This window comes from Sceloporus occidentalis, unplaced genomic scaffold (genome assembly GCF_023333645.1).
Source record: "Sceloporus occidentalis isolate IW3139 unplaced genomic scaffold, rSceOcc1.0.p SCAF_1, whole genome shotgun sequence".
Lineage (NCBI taxonomy): Eukaryota > Metazoa > Chordata > Lepidosauria > Squamata > Phrynosomatidae > Sceloporus > Sceloporus occidentalis.
In genome coordinates this window covers 19254903-19263875 of record NW_028316981.1, presented here as the reverse complement: position 1 = coordinate 19263875, position 8973 = coordinate 19254903, and the positions used below count along the sequence as shown (strand labels likewise).

General features: G+C 43.8%; 1 protein-coding gene across 3 annotated transcripts in view; it reads left to right on the top strand.

Annotated features, from left to right (window-relative positions):
• The first annotated feature begins 3564 nt into the window (after positions 1 to 3564).
• Positions 3565 to 8973, top strand: part of LOC149321041 (N(G),N(G)-dimethylarginine dimethylaminohydrolase 1-like) — a 49939-nt gene continuing 44530 nt past the window's right edge. The window contains exon 1 of one of the 3 annotated variants that reach the window (XM_089514870.1): positions 3565 to 3822. The gene's annotated coding sequence lies outside the window, so the exon portion shown is untranslated. The remainder of the gene's footprint in view (positions 3823 to 8973) is intronic. The other 2 variants (XM_089514852.1, XM_089514862.1) reach the window with 2 other exon arrangements.

The following is an 8973-nucleotide window of genomic DNA, read 5'->3' as shown; positions in this document are numbered from 1 at the left end:
TGATTGTGCAGAAGGGGGGTTTCAGCAAATGTTGTTAGCTACACTCCTCCAAGGTAGCAAGCAACACAACCATTAAATGTACAGGAGCCCTTGCCAGTTTTCACTCTGGCAACCTAAAAAGGAAGATCTTTATTCTAACCAATACGATAAAACAAGTAAGAACTTTTCCAAGCATAGCTTTATACCATGTTCCAAAATATAGGATATATTGAAACTGCACTCCCTAACCATGTCCAGAGTGCATTTTCCCATCTTACTTGCAAACCACAGCTAGTTCTGTATAAGTAAAAAGGATGAGTAGTTCAGGCTGGGCTTGTTATGCATTCTCTGCCATCAATATCTTTGTTCCCAACTATTATTCTTTTCCTTTTAAAAATCCAATCTGAAGAAGAGTTCTGGGAAACCTGAAAACTTGTTTGTTGCTTTGCACCCACCACCCCCAATTTCGTCTCACTCAAAGGAAGAGGATTATACAGATCATCTCAAATGGCATTTCTCCACCAAAAACATGGTTATAAAATCTTCCAGGAGAAATAGGGTGTGGCTTTTAACTAAGGAGTTTGCAGAAATGAAAAGCAGGAGATGAAGAAAAGAAAAAGGAGTCTTGGGGCATACAGTATTTAAAAATTGATTTATTTTAGCACAAGCCTTTGTGGATTGCAATCTCTGCAGAACCTCTGCAGAAGCACTGCTGGAGTAAAATATTCTGCAGGTGCAAAAAGACAAATCATAAAGTTGTAGGAGTGGGATCAAAACAAAATGAGATACATTTAATCCCCAAAGCTACATGGCTGTGGAGGCCAAAGTTGCAAATGAAATAAATGAAATTGTGCTCTTGTCTCTTCGAAGGGTGTGTAGTATAAAGAATGTGAGCTGGTGTTGCTGGTCACACAACCATTAAAGGGATAGGAGCCCTGTCTCTTATTTCATCTGGCAATCCTAGTGGAGGCTGGTAGGACAACCAAAATGAACAAAATATATGTTGCAAGCCTGTAATATCTGAATATATGTGAGATATCTTGGAGATGGGACCCAAAGTCTTCAACAGGAAACTCCTGTTTGTTTCCTATAAACATAGTTTCCTATATACATAGCCTGAAAATATATCCAAGGTACAATATCATCCCAAATCCACAAGACAATGTTAAAACATCATATAGGAGAAAGAAAGAAAGAAAGAAAGAAAGAAAGAAAGAAAGAAAGAGGAGTCAATGTTAGATATAAATTCAGGCCTGTCACTAAGGAGTTTATCAAATGGGAGGAATTTCTCTTAAATTCGAATGAAAAGAAAGTGGGGCCAGAACGCATTCACTTAAAGTCACTAGTTTAGTGCAATTATGTGACTGTGCATTGTGTTCGAACAGGCTCCCCATTGCCCAAAAATAGCATGCCATTGCCCAAATTTGCGAGTGGCAGTCTATCACGCAATAACGTGAAACCACATGATTGCATTCAGATTGCCATTGGATTATACTTTCAATTTCCCTTGTCTGATAAACTCGGTTTATCACTTTTTTCTTCCTTCCTTTATGATTTTTAACACTTTTGCCTGAAGAAGAAGAAGCCAGTGGAGCTTCGAAGCTTGCAACACGTATATTGTGCATTTTGGTTATTCCCATAACGGTCTCATTGTTTTGTGGATTTGGGATCATATTGTACTTGGCTATATAGCCAACATGGCTACCCTGGATATGTTTTCAGGCTTTGTGTATAAGAAACATATGTGTATAGGAACAAAATATGAATTTCCTGTGTAGACTTGGGTCCTACCTCCAAGATATCTCATTTTATAAATGCAAGTATTCCCAGCTTGGCAACATGCATTTTGTGCATTTTAGGTTGCATGGCAGGGGATTGAACTGGACATCCCTTGTGGTCTCTTCAAACTCTATGATTTAACTCTATTCTGCTTTGGTTAGGCCTTGCCTGGAATACTATGTCCAGTTCTGGGCACTACAATTCAAAAGGGATGTTGAGAAGCTGGAATGTGTCCAGAGGAGGGCCACATGAGGAGAGACTTAGGGAGCTGGATCTGTTTAGTCTGGAGAAGAGAAGGTTAAGAGGTGATATGATAGCCTTGTTTAAGTATTTGAAGGGGTGTCACATTGAGGAGGGAGCAAGTTTGTTTTCTGCTGCTCCAGAGAACAAGACACGGAGCAATCGATGCAAGTTACAGGAAAAGAGATTCCACCTCACCATTAGGAGGAACTTCCTGACAGTAAGGGCTGTTCAACAGTGGAATGCACTCCCTGAGTATAGTGGAGTCTCCTTCTTTGGAGGTCTTTAAACAGAGGCTGGATGGTCATCTGTCAGGGGTGCTTTGATTCTGAGTTTCTGCATGGCAGAATGAAGTTGGACTGGATGGCCCTTGTGGTCTCTTCTAACTCTATGATTCAATAATTCTATGAATAAAAGTACACTTGTCCCTCCACATTCAATAGGGTTAGGGGCACAGGACCCTGGTGAATGTGGAAAAACTGCAAACAACAAAAACACCTTTCTAGGAATCTCTAGGTCCTTCAGTACAACTCTGTGGTCAACATTTGCCAGAGATTGACCATGGAAGTACTTGGGAGGAGCTAGTTGAGTGTACTTTATAGGAATCTCTAGGTCCTCCAGTGCAACTTTTGGTTCAAGTTGACCACAGAGTTGTTCTGGAGGACCTCTAGATGTTTCTAGAGAGAATGTATTAATACAGTCTGTGAATAATCAAATCTCCAAACGCCAAAGCTGCAAACGTGGAAGGACAAGTTGTAGCACTGTTTTGTTGACTTTGGATGTTCTGGAAATTTGCTGGATGGCCAGCATGGCCCCCAGTCGATACGTTTCCAGGCCATGCGTATTGGAAACTACTGTATATATTCATATATAAGTCTGGTATTTAGGTCAAAAAAATGATCCATAAAATTTGAGTCAACTTATCCATGTTAGTACTTCATCTGAACTCTTACTGAAAAGGAGGAATCATCCCCTGGTGAAAAGCAAGAGTATAATCTGTCCTGGAAGCACCAACCCTCTGTATTCTCTTATCCATCCAGTGATAAATGTGTGCACAAACATCATGGCTGGGATTGTGTGGGTTCTTTTGACATTGTTTTGGATCCTCTGCTATAGCCCCTAAGTTTTACTCTTGACTTGTCCATGTGGGTCATATTGAAATCCATCCTCTTTGCCCCAAAACTTGCTCTTGGTTTATACCTGAGGTTGACGTATAGTCGAGTATATATGGGTATGTATAGGGAAAACAAAAATGAATCTCATGTTTAGACCAGGGTACTACCTCCAAGATATCCCATTATATGTGTGTGTGTGTGTGTGTATCTATGCAAATATTCCCAGCTGGCCACCTGGCTATTGGCCCTGCAGTGCTGGCTCTCCTCCAGGCCATCCTCCCTGGAGGTGGCTCTCTTGGCTGCTCTCATCCCTGAGTCCCAGGAGCTGCTCCAAGGGAGGGGAGGGAGGGAGGGGGGAGATGCTGTCTGGGGGGAGGACCATCCCTGGGAAGAGGGGCGTGGCCTGCGGGAGCCCCTCCCCTCCCCTCCCCTCCCCTCCCAGCCAGAGAGACAATGCGCTGCTGCTCCCAGCCCAGGGCTGGGCTTGCCCTGGCCAAGGCGCCACCCCCGCCCACCTGCCCTGCTGAGTGAGTCAGGGGCTCTTGGCCGCCCTTTCCCTCCCCAAAGAGAAGAGGGGAGCTCTCCTTCTCCATCTTGGGCTCGGGAAAAGGAGAGCCTTGGGCGCCCCCTCCCCAAAGTCTGTCTCCCCTTCTTTCTTTCTCGGCTTCTCGGGCAGCCAGGGCTGGTGGATGGACTCGCCCTGGGAGGGGTAAGCCAGGGAAGGGGGCTTTTGCAAGGGAGGGGACTGGGGGGGTTCCCCTTTATTTGTGGGGGAGGCATTCTTGGGGGGCTTCCTTTTGGGTGGGGCAGAGGGGGGTCTTGGTTCTTGGAGCCTCTCTTTTGTGAGAGTCTTTTGTTTTTGGTGGCGAGACTCTTGGGGGGCTTCCTCTTCCTGCTTCCTTTTATGGGTCTCTCCCTTTTGATGGAGGGGCTCTTGGGCTGCTTCCATTTCGTGGGGGGGGGCTTCCTTTTCTGTGAGGGGGCTCTTGGAGTGCCTTGGGGGGGTCTGCCTTTCTGCCTGGGGACTCTTGGGGTGTCTCCCCTTTTGTGAGGTGGCTCCCTTTTTTGTGACGAGGGTCTTGGGGTGCTTTGTTTCTTCTTTTGGGGGGGGTGTCTTGGAGTGCCTCCCTTTTTAGGTGAGGGGAACCTCCGGGTGTTTCCTTTTTGGTGAGAGGGGTGTGTTAAGATGTCTCCCTTCTTGTGAGGAGAGCTTGGGGGGCATGCTTTGGTGAGGGGAGTCTTGGGGAATCTGATGTTGTGGGTCTTGGGGGGCTTCTTTTTGTGAGGGGAGTCTTGGGGTGCCTCCATTTTTGGTGAAGGGGTCTTGGGGTGTCTCTCTTGCTGCTGAGGAGAGTCTTGGGGTGCCTCCCTTTTTGTGTGTGGAGTCTTGGGGTGTCTTTATTTTTTGAGAGGGGACTCTTGGGGAGTCTGCCTTTTTGTGAGGGGAGTCCTGGGGTGCCTCCTTTTTTGTGGGGTGTGTGTGTGTGTTGGGGTGTCTCATTTATTATTAAGGGGGGAAGTCATTGGTGGGAAAAGAGGGGCTTTCTTTTCCCCACTTTGGGGAAAAGCGAGATCTTTGGGGCGTCTGGGAAGAGAGGGTCCTCTGGGAGGGGAGTTCCATGCTGGGATGGGAAGGAGGGGGCTTCGCTCGGAGATGCGGAGGGATTACTCTATAGATTCACCTAGAAGGCTAGAAATTTGAGCCTAAAAACTGATCCCCCAAAAGAGCCAACTTCTCTCTGGGTCAATCTAAGTGCTGTACTTCAACTCTTGTTTTAAAAAGGGAACCGTCTCCTGGTGAAAGGCAAGAGTGTAATTTGTCCTGGGAGCACTGATCCACCTTTACTTTCCCATCCACCCAGTCTTTAGTGTGAACACAAACAATTGTACCTGCTGGACCTTTTCTCAATTCCTTGGCACCATTTTCCTTTGCTTTATCCTTTAGATCCTTTGTCACATGCCCCTAAGTTTTACTCTCGACTTATCCATGGGTCATACCAAAATCCATACTTTTGGCCCCAAAACCTGCCCTTGACTTATACATGAGGTTGACTTATAGTTGAGTATATACAGGATACTTTTATTTGTTTATATTTATTTATTTCAAGGCTTTTTTATCCTGCCTTGAGTTACAATGAAGGCAGAAGTAAACACATTGATTACTAGAGTTTTAAAAAAGTATTAAATATTGTTAATATTAAACATAAATTAAAAACACATCATTAAAACCAGGGGGAAGAACCCCCCCCCCCCCCATAATACCCTGGGTTCAAGGAGAGGGTTGGTGTGTGGCATGCAAGAGATCTCTTTTCTTCATAGTGGTCAATGGGTGGGTAGTTTGTCATGAGAGCAAGGGAAGTGAGGAAGATTCTGGTGGTGTTTCTTCTGGATGGCAAGGCTCTTGGGAAGGGTGGCTTTTCCAGGATGAAGTCTGGAGCGGGGGGGGGGGGGTGTATTGGGGATTTTACATCCACATACCCCTTGCACAGTATAGGAATAAAAATATTTTGTTTATTTAGCATGCATATTTTTACTGGCACATGCATGCATATTCATATTTTAACACTTTACAATGTAATAACATCATTCAAATTAGAACAGTTTTAATGAAGTAAATCCAATATTCAGCTCAATAAATAAATTTTACACATAAAAAAAGTTTGGGAAGAGGAGGAGGAAGGATCAGAGCCTCCAGGTCTTGCGTCCCCCCCTCCCTTGAGCAGTTTCCATGAACCCTTCCTCCTTGCTCCACCTTTTGACAAACACTGGTTTATAGGGCAAAAGCTCCATGAGTGGAGCATCAGGAGGGAAAATGGAAGGAGATGAGTTGTGGCACCATTAGGCCAAGGTGTAGCTTTGTTGTTAGCTGCCTTTGAGTGGACTTTGACTCATGACAACTCTGTGGATGAGACATCCCCAAGATCCCCCCCCCCAAATATTGCACTGCTTTGCTCAGGTTTTGCAGACTCAGGCCTGTCCCTTCCCTGAGTTTAGACATTTAGGTGTGGACTTCCTCTCATTCTACTTCCCTTTCCTAATATTATTGGCTTCTCTAATGAATCCTGCCTTCTCATGATGTGGCCAAGTACGACAGCCTCAATTTGATCATCATGGCTTCCAAGGAGATTCAGGCTAGGGTGTATTTCTTTGTCTTTTTTGGCAGTCCATTATATCCTCAGCACTCTTCTTCAGCACCTCATCTCAAATGAGTTGATTTTCTTCTTACCTTCTTTTTTCACTGTCCAGCTCTCACATCTGTAGATGGTGATGGAGAATACAATGGCTTAGATGATTCTAACTTTGGTGCTCAGTTATGTATCTTTGCACTCCAGGATCTTAGCTAGTTTTTTAATGGCTGCCATTCCCATTCCTAGTCTTCTGATTTCTTGACTGCAGTCCCCATTCTGATCAGTGTTTTCTCCTAGGTATGGGAAATCTTCAACTATTTCCATTTCTTCATTATCTCATTTTCATGTATGTAGATCCTCTGGGGTCATTATTTTTGTTTTCTTTATGTTCAGCAGCAAACCTGCCTTTGCACTTTCCTCTATAAGGGAACAATATGAGAACATTGCCTCCCCCCATAAGAATTTTGTTCACCCCAGTGAAATTTTCCATGTGTCCCCAAATTTCTAGTATCATAGAGAGTGAATAGCTGAAAATCGCTCACATTGAGAATTCTTATATCTCATTCCTTTGCTATCATTATTGGCCACTTTTCTTTGGGTGTCTTACATTGTATTTCTAAATGTCAAACTGAACTGTTAAGTCACTGCAATGCTTCAGATTTGGTGACTGAAGAAAAATGTCATTAGGGAGCAGAATTCATATTTGGGGTTCAGTGTTCTCATTTTGCCCTCTGTGGAGCTACAGCTCTGTTTTAAGACAAGCTGAGTTTCTCAGATACACTGCTGCTTGGGTATAGTACTCAATTCTCACTCTGGAGTGGGCTCCTGTACCTTTCATGGCTGTCTAGAAGAGGGAATATCAACCGGGGTTGCTGGTTACCTTAATAATAATGAAATTTATTTTTATCCCGCCCCTCTGTACATCGCAATTAGGGCGGCTTAGAATATTAAAATAGCTATTCCATAACATAACCCCTAGTCCCCCCCTTAAAATACAATTAAACCAATTACGATTAAAACATACTTAAAAACAATAGTGACAAGGAAAATCTTCTTAAATTCCCTCTTCTACACAACCATAAAAGGTACAGGAACCCTCACCAGTTTTCACTCTGATAGCCCTAAGTCATAGGTGTACACATATATACACACAGGTATGTTGTGGTGGACCTGAAATCAGATTGAAATGGTATATACAAAGTGACAGTTTTCAAATGTCATTTGACACTTGAAAGGTCCTTTTGTTGTTGTTATTCTTATGTGGCTTCAAGTCATTTCCGACTTATGGCGACCCTAGGGCAACCATATCATGGGTTTTTCTTGACAGAATTTGCTCACAGGAGGTCAGTTTGCTTATGGGGTGTGTGTGAAATCTTGTGGGATAAAATACAAGGAGCATAAATTCCCTGAAGGTACTGATCTTGAAAGCAAAGAAAGGTTAGCCCTGGTTTGTTCTTGGAAGGCCAGCAATGAATACCAGGTGCTGTAGGCTTTATTACATGGAAAGGAACTGGCAAGCCCACCTCTAAATATTCCTTGCCTAAGAAAACCCTTTAAAATGCACAAAGTCACCATGAGTCAACAAGCGACTTGAAGGCACATGCCTGCACAAGGTAGAAAGAGGGAGGCCTTTTAGAAAGCTACTCCAAGTGTTGAAATTTAACTTTCCTCTGTGATGGGACAGTGGAAGAAGAGGACAAAGTGGGTGTGGATTAATACCAGGATACCTAGTGTTTAAGGAGGATGGTGTTGATGACTGGTAGCTTATTCCCCCCAAAATAGGTAGTTGAAGTCAAAATAACAATACTCATAGGCCTGTTACAGACTGCCAAAATAAAGCTGCTTCGGATCTCTTTGGAGGTATGCTGTTTAAATGATGCATGCACCCTAAGAATCCGGAAGCTGCACTCCAGTGCTTAGGAATGGAGTGTGGCTTTGGAGCGACCTCCAGACTCTTAGGACCCATGCATCATTTAAATAGCATACCTCCAAAGAGACCCGAAGCAGGTTTATTTTGGCAGTCTGTAACAGGCCATACTTTGGGCATCTCATGAGATTACATTATTCATTAGAAAAGATGATAATATTTGGTAAAGTTGAAGACAGTAGGAAAGGAGGAAGACTACATTACAGTTAGATTGGCTTAGTTAAGGAAGCCACAGCCCTGAGTTTGCAAGACCTGACTGAACAGTACTACAGAATCTCTTGGAGGTCTTCCATTTGTTGTTATTGTTGTTGCTGTGTGACCGCAAGTCATTTCTGACTTATAATGACCCTAATGTGAACCTATCATGGGGTTTTCTTGGCAAGATTTGTTTTTAAAGCTTTTGTTTTTGTCTCCCTGGCGCTGAAAGAGTGTGACTTGCCCTGTGAATTTCCATACCTTAGTGGGGATTTGAACCCTGGTCTCCAGAGTTGCAGTCCAACATTCAGACTACTACACCACACAGGCTCCCAGATATAATATACTTTTGGTTTATGTTGGCACTTTGGGGCACTGGTATTCTCTAGTGGAGTGCCCCAACGCTGCACAGAGCATGTGGCGAGCATGGTCTGACTTTTAATATAAGAAGGATAAGCTAGGCTGGTCAGTGGTAAAGAATTAGGAATATTGTAATCGAAAACAGAGGGGGGGGGGTAAAGGTTCCCCTAAACTGGGCATAGAGGTGATCTTCAGGAACGATGGGGAAGCTTTAAAAAAATCAAAATATTAGTCACATACTATATTTTCT